The sequence below is a fragment of the Octopus sinensis genome, linkage group LG26 (assembly GCF_006345805.1).
Source record: "Octopus sinensis linkage group LG26, ASM634580v1, whole genome shotgun sequence".
Taxonomy (NCBI): domain Eukaryota; kingdom Metazoa; phylum Mollusca; class Cephalopoda; order Octopoda; family Octopodidae; genus Octopus; species Octopus sinensis.
The window spans coordinates 14,464,249-14,472,187 of record NC_043022.1 but is presented as its reverse complement, the minus strand read 5'-3'; the positions used below and the strand labels follow the sequence as shown (position 1 = coordinate 14,472,187).

Here is a 7,939-nt window from a genome sequence, read left to right as displayed (position 1 = left end):
GTTTTCGAGTGCAGGATGGAGTTGTGTGGTGGTGGTGGTGGTGGTAATGGTGGAGGGGAGCTGGCGAAGAGACGAAGAGAGATTAGGAAAAGTTAGAGTAAGGATGGAGAGGAAATTTAAAGAATACAAGAGAAGGATAGAGATTGTTCTTATTATTAAGTAATGGTAAGAAATAAGCGAGTATTAGGGGCAGGGAAATCTCAAAGAGGGGAGTTCAAATGACAACACCTAGATAGATACATACATGCATAACATATATATATATATATACACAAATGCACACATACATACACAGACGGGCGGACAGACAACCAGACGGACAGACAGGCAGTCACAGACAGATAGATAGATAGATAGATAGATAGATAGATAGATAGAATAGATAGATAGATAGATAGATAGAGAGAGAGAGATAGACAGGCGGACAGCTAGATCTACAGAGACAGACGGATAGATAGATAGATAGATAGATAGATAGATAGATAGATAGATAGATAGATAGATAGATAGATAGATAGATAGATAGATAGATAGATAGACGTACAGATAGATAGACAGGCGGACAACAAGACCTTCAGACAGACTGATAGACAAACAGATAGATAGACACAGACAGGCGGACAGTTAGAGAGATAATAGACAGATAGACCTACTGATAGATGGATGGATAGATAGATAGATGTGGGTGTTTTGCATGCATACAACGAGTTTATTAAGTATGGGTAGAAAGAAAAAAGGAAAGGTAAATTTGACGGAAAAGAACCAGAGAGAGATGTGATGAAAGATAGCGACATATAATGAAAAATAGATAGCAACTGAAAAAGAATAGTTATATACGAAGATATTGGTTGGGGGGATATGAGAAAAGAAAATGTGAACTAAACGTTGAGAAACAGAGAAAATGCTGAAGAGGGGAGGCTAGACACAGCGACTGAAGATATGAAATAGATAAAGACAAGGAAGGACAGAAAAGTGATATACAATAAAGATAGATGAAAGCTAAGCAGACAAACTTCAAAGTCACTGTCAATATTATTCTTGTTAACGAAAAATAATATATGTATACGACAAAAATTATTGAGTAATCTTTCAGTTTAATACAGATAGACAGAGAGACACAGACAGACAGATAGATAGATAGATAGATAGAGAGACAGATAGATAGATAGATAGATAGATAGATAGATAGATAGATAGATAGATAGATAGAAAGATACAGACAGACAGACAGACAGACAGACAGACAGACAGACAGACAGATAGATAGACAGGCGGACAGCTAGATCTACAGAGACAGACAGTTAGATAAACAGAGATAATAGATAGATAGACCTACAGATAGACAGGCATGCGGACAACCAGACTTCAGACAGACTGATAGACAAACAGATAGATAGATAGATAGATAGATAGATAGATAGATAGATAGATAGATAGATAGATAGATAGATAGATAGATAGATAGATAGATTGAACTGTTATAGAAGTATATGAAGGTTTATTTATAAGATTAAGTGGATGAAATCTGGGAAAATGAGAGATGGGATTAAGATAGAGGGGCGAGACAGTGAAATATGAAAAATGCTGATAGAGAGAGAGATAGAAAATATAGGACAAGTTATAGAGACGAAGGCAGTAAGGGACTGAGAGTAAATTAGAAAGGATTCGTCGAAGACTGGGGAGCGGGAGTAGGAAAATGAAGTTAGACGAGAGTCGAAGGAAGGAGATAGAGGGAAAGATACATAGGACTGATAGAGAAATAAACTGGAACGGGACATTGCATAAACAAACAAACAGATAGAGAGACAGATAGACAGACCTATAGATAGATTAGATAGATGATAGATAGATAGATAGATAGATAGATAGATAGATAGATAGATAGATAGATAGATAGATAGATAGATACACAGACAGATACACAGACAGAGACAGGTCATCATTAATGAGACTGATAGAGAGACAAAGAGAACGGGACACTATATAGACAGACAGATAGATAGATAGACACAGATAGACAGCTAGCTAGATAGATAGATGGATAGACACAGATAGATAAATAGACACAGATAGACAGCTAGCTAGATAGATAGATAGATAGACACAGATAGATAGATAGACAGCTAGATAGATAGATAGATAGATAGAGAGAGAGAGAGAGAGATCTTGTTCTTCCAGCCATTCAAATTTTCACCAGATTATCTTTAAAAAATGTAACACGACCCTTTGTAGATATTCCAGAGGGTGACAACCTCAAAATGAAGCCATGTCCAGCCAGTTAGAATAAAGTACTTAAAGATCAGTCTGACTGTGAATAAAAAATATTTAATCCATAATTGTTCGTCGGATAAAGTGCATGTGTGTGGTCTGTTTATGTAAATGCTTATGTGTGCGTATATACATTTTTGTATGTGTATTGTATGTTTGTGTATATGTATGTCTACATACATACATACATACATAAATAAATATATATGACTGTGGCCACGCTGGAGCACCGCCTTTAGTCGAGCAAATCGACCCCAGGTCTTATTCTTTGTAAGCCTAGTACTTATTCCATCGGTCTCTTTTGCCGAACAGCTAAGTTACGGGGACATAAACACACCAGCATCGGTTGTCAAGCGATGTTGGGGTGACAAACACACATACACACACACAGACACACACACACACACACACACACACACACACACATATATATATATATATATATATATATATATATATATATATATATATATATATATATATATATATATATATATATATATACGACGGGCTTCTTTCGGTTCCGTCTGCCAAATCCACTCACAAAGCTTTGGACAGTCTGAGGCTATAGTAGAAGACACTTGCCCAAGGTGCCACGCAGTATGGCTGAACCCGGAACCATGTGGTTGGTAAGCAAGCTACTTATCACACAGCCATTCCTGCGCCTATATATATAAATATATATATATAAAATTCTTATATATGCATGCTGACATAGAACCAACGTTGAACCCTTTATTCGCAATATTACCGAATCTGGGACTTAACTGTTGTCTGTCTATAGCAATAGACAGAATAGAATTTTTTGCATAATGATATAAAAAAGCCAAGGTTGTATAGATATTAGAGCATTTATAGATAGAAGGTCTTACGGCTGTTTCTAGAAACAGCTCTAAGACCTTCTATCTATAAATGCCCTAATATCTATACAGCCTTGGTCTTTTTTATCTCATTACGCAAAAAATTCTTATATATATATTCCTTTACTCCTTCACTTGTTTCAATCATTTGACTGTGGCTATGCTGGAGCACCGCCTTAAAGGATATTAGTCGAAGAAATCGTCCTCAGGACTTATTCTTTGTAAGCCAAGTACACATGCTATCGGTCACTTTTACCGAACCGCTAGCTAGGTTACGGGTACATTAACACACCAGAATCAGTTGCCAAGCGATGGCGGTGAGGACAAACACAGACACACATAAATATATGCATAGATATATACGACGGGCTTCTTTCAGTTCCCGTCTACCTAATCCACACTACTATAGCCCGAGGCTATAGTAGAAGACACTTGCCCAAAGTGCCACGAAGTGGGACTGAACTCGGAACTGTGCAGTTGGGAAGCAAGCTTCTTACCACGCAACCACGCCTGCGCCTATTCTCAACCAAGACGTGAAACTCTGAGTAAGTTTTTGTGATGTCTTTGCATCTTTATTAATAAAGTGTGTGTTTGTGTGTGTGTGTGTGTAGTTGATCCAAATATGAAAACACAAAGAGAAAACACAACAATGTGAAGACGTGGAACAAGTTTAGTGTTATTGGACGCTCAGGAAAGGAAAGAAAGAAGGAGGATTTAACGTTTCGAGCAGAGCTCTTCGTCAGAAACATAGGAAAAGAAAAGATCCAAGGAAGAGAAGACGGAGGGAAAAAATCGCCAACGATACACACGCGGTCATATACATACATACATACATACATACATACATACATACATACATACATAAATATATATATAGGGTTTGCTAAAAGTCACTTGAAAGTTAATCAAAACCATTTAATTTCAAGATTAAAACAAGAAAATATTTTATATCAGACTTCGCTAATAGACAAATGTTGAAAGAAAACGGTGATTTTAAGTTAAGTTAAGTTACTTTTTTGGCTCAAAAAGCAAAAAGCAAGGCCATGTAGGGGGACATGGAGTTATGTACAGGGAGGGTGTTCATGCAAAGAGTTCAGGCCATTTGTGGTCAAGAGAGACTTTGAACCGAGCGGTCGTCGGCATCTTCACCATCTCGTCCGGCAGCTTATTCCACGGATCTGCAACCCGGACGGAGAAGGACCCTCTCCTTCGATTGAAATGAAATCGTCGCAGATAGAGCTTTTCGGAGTGACCCCGCAGCCGACGCTCTGGAGCAGAGGTGAAGAACAGCTCTTTCGAGAGGTTATACTTTCCGCTCATGATGTTGTGAGCAAGAATGAGATCACCACGGCATCGTCGTTTTTCTAGAGAATAAAGGTCAAGCGTCTTCAGCCTTTCTTCACAAGACAAATGCTTGAACTGACAGCATTCAATTATTAAACATTTATAATTGGAATGAATAAATACAATTGAATATTAAGTATTTATGGAACTTTTCATTTACTGTCGGGTGACGTTTGGCCTCGAAGAGGCCAGGGAACAGAAGAAAGAAGAACAAAGAAGACATGCACCCAACACCAGAGCTGAAGACACCTCCGAAGGGGAGCGGGCCGCCACGTCAAAACGGTAGGGGCCGAAACCGGACGTGGTTCCTCCTGATGATGTCTTGAGTTAACTGGATTCTATAAAGGAGCTGTTGTGGTAGCAGACCACGAAACACGGTTGAAATTCCTCCTATTTATGGAATTTTTTCATTTACTGTCGGGTGACGTTTGGCCGACCCTGTAAATATATATATAAATAATATATATATATATATATATATGTAGTTCCCAAGTGGTCTAGTGGTTAGGATTCCGCGCTCTCACCGCGGCGGCCGGGGTTCGATTCCCCGCTTGGGAAAGCTACTTTTTGTTTTAATGGCGGTGCCCCAGCATGGCCACAGCTCGTGAGCTGAAACTAGAATCAATCAATATATTGTTGCTATTATTTTCATTCGACCGTATGGTATTTAAGAAAGTAAAAAGTGCCATACACGAAACTCTCAGCATTTGAGTCACTTTGTGGCTTATGCCAATTAAGTATTTTCATAGACACAGGAATGGCCCAAAAGCTGGCTTTGCAACCACCTGGTTTCAGGTTCAAAATAATAGCAGAAGACATTTACCCAAGGTGCAAATGGGTAAATGTCTTCTACGATTGCTCGGGGTCGAACGATGTCTTGTGAGTGAATTTGGAAGACAAAAACTGTGTGGAAGTATGTCATGTGTGTGTGTGTGTGTGTGTGTACTCTCTTTACTCCTTTACTTGTTTCAGTCATTTGACTGCGGCCATGCTGGAGCACCGCCTTTAATCGAGCAACTCGACCCCGGGACTTATTCTTTTGTAAGCCCAGTACTTATTCTATCGGTCTCTTTTGCCGAACCGCTAAGTAACGGGGACGTAAACACACCAGCATCGGTTGTCAAGCAATGCTAGGGGGACAAACACAGACACACAAACACACACACACACACACACACACACATATATATATATATATATATATATATATATATATATATATATATAGTCCAACCCATGCTAGCATGGAGAACGGACGTTAAACGACGATGATGATGATGATGATATATATATATATATACATATATACGACGGGCTTCTTTCAGTTTCCGTCTACCAAATCCACTCACATGGCTTTGGTCGGCCCGAGGCTATAGTAGAAGACATTTGCCCAAGATGCCACGCAGTGGGACTGAACCCGCAACCATGTGGTTGGTAAACAAGCTACTTACCACACAGCCACTCCTGCGCCTGTGTGTGTGTGTGTGTGTGCGTGTCTAAGTTTGCTCCACCACCGCCGTCTTCACCGCTGGCCAGCCAGTGTTGGTTTGTTTTGCGTCCCCGTAACATAGCGGTTCGGCAGAATTAACGGATAGATTTAGCACCAAACTTGGAAATAGGTTTCTGGAGGCGTGTTGTTCGAGTAAACCCTTCTTTGCGCTGCTCCTGCTCCAGCGTGGCCTCAGTTCAATAACTGAAACGAAAGATACGTGTATATATATGTGGATGTATATATAGTTGACACACGTATCACTTTGTGTATCTCAGAGTGTGTACGTGTGTACACGAGTAAATTAAAACCGACAACACAAGAGTACGATAGATCGCCATCAATAGACATTTCAGATTAAAATGAATATGTATAAATAAAAGATAAATAAATAATGAAGTACATGACGGTAAAAGTACAAGAGAGTAGAGAGAAAGGTGAATTATATAGTGAGAGTACAAGAGAAAGAGTAAATTACAAGAGGTAGAGAGAAAGTGTAAGATAGAGGGAGTATAGGACACAGAGAGAGGGGGAAGTGGACTAAAACTAGATTGATTGAAAGTATAAAGGACAAGGAAAGAGTAAGAGACAGTGAGAGTAGGAGACAGAGAGAGAGATAGTTAAGACAGACAGGGGAGGTGGATTTAACTAGATAGAGTAAAAGGATAAAAGAAAGTGAAAGAATAATGTACAAGAGAGTAAGAGAAAGAGAGAGTAGATAGTTAAGACAGATAGAGGGGGTGGATTTAACTAGATAGAGTAAAAGGATAAAAGAAAGTGAAAGAATAATGTACAAGAGAGTAAGAGACAAAGAGAGAGTAGATAGTTAAGACAGACAGAGGGGGTGGATTTAAATAGATAGAGTAAAAGGATAAAAGAAAGTGAAAGAATAATGTACAAGAGAGTAAGAGACAAAGAGAGAGTAGGAGGCGGATTGAATTAGATAAATTGAGAGCAGAAGGGAAAAGTGAAAGAGTTAGACATTTGACTTGGCGGTGGTGGTGGTGGTGGTGGGACTGGAATGTGAGAATCGGGTAGAGGTTGAGACGGGTACGAAGTCAGGACGTGGAGGAAAACGGGTGAGGAGTGACGACAGCATGGTTGTAAATATAAACCTAAACAAAAAAAAATTACAAACACAAATAGGAAATGGGAAAACAAGATCGAAAAATAAACGAGGAAGGAAAAAAGGACAACGAGAGAAGTTTAAAAGTAAAATGGGAGGGAAAAGAAAATAATGATGGATGCAATAAAGGGAAACGGACGACGGGGGTGAAGGATTGAGACGAGGAAGTAAAATGGAAGCAGAAGGGGATAGGGAAGGGTTTATTTAGGGGACAGCAAAATATGATTTGTCAGTTGAACTGAAGAGATTAGGAACGAACTGTAAGAGGACAGAGAGAGAGAGAGAGAGTTGGTGTATATGTGTATATGTGTCTAATCTGTCTCAATCTATCTATATAAATATAGAGAGATCTATTACTCTTTACTCTTTTACTTGTTTCAGTCATTTTGACTGCGGCCATGCTGGAGCACCGCCTTTTAGTCGAGCGAATCGACCCCAGGACTTATTCTTTGTAAGCCTAGTACTTATTCTATCGGCCTCTTTTGCCGAATCGATATTATGGGAACGTAAACAAACCATCACTGGTTGTCAAGCAGTAGTGTAGGACAAACACAGTCATACTTATATATAAATCTATATGCACACATACACGGGGTATATTATATACTCTTTTACTTGTTTCAGTCATTTGACTGCGGCCATGCTGGAGCACCGCCTTTTAGTCGAGCAAATCGACCCCAGGACTTATTCTTTGTAAGCCCAGTACTTATTCTATCGGTCTCTTTTTGCCGAACCGCTATGTGACGGGCACGTAAACACACCAGCATCGGTTGTCAAGTAATGCTAAGGGGACAAACACAGACACAGAAACACATACACACACATATATATATATACATATATACGACGGGC

At 39.3% G+C, this 7,939-nt stretch overlaps 1 non-coding gene across 1 annotated transcript; it reads left to right on the top strand.

The window, feature by feature from the left end:
* Nucleotides 1–4,958: 4,958 nt before the first annotated feature.
* On the top strand, nucleotides 4,959–5,030 carry Trnae-cuc. Its single transcript has one exon. It is a non-coding gene; the product is annotated as a tRNA-Glu (tRNA).
* Nucleotides 5,031–7,939: the final 2,909 nt, after the last annotated feature.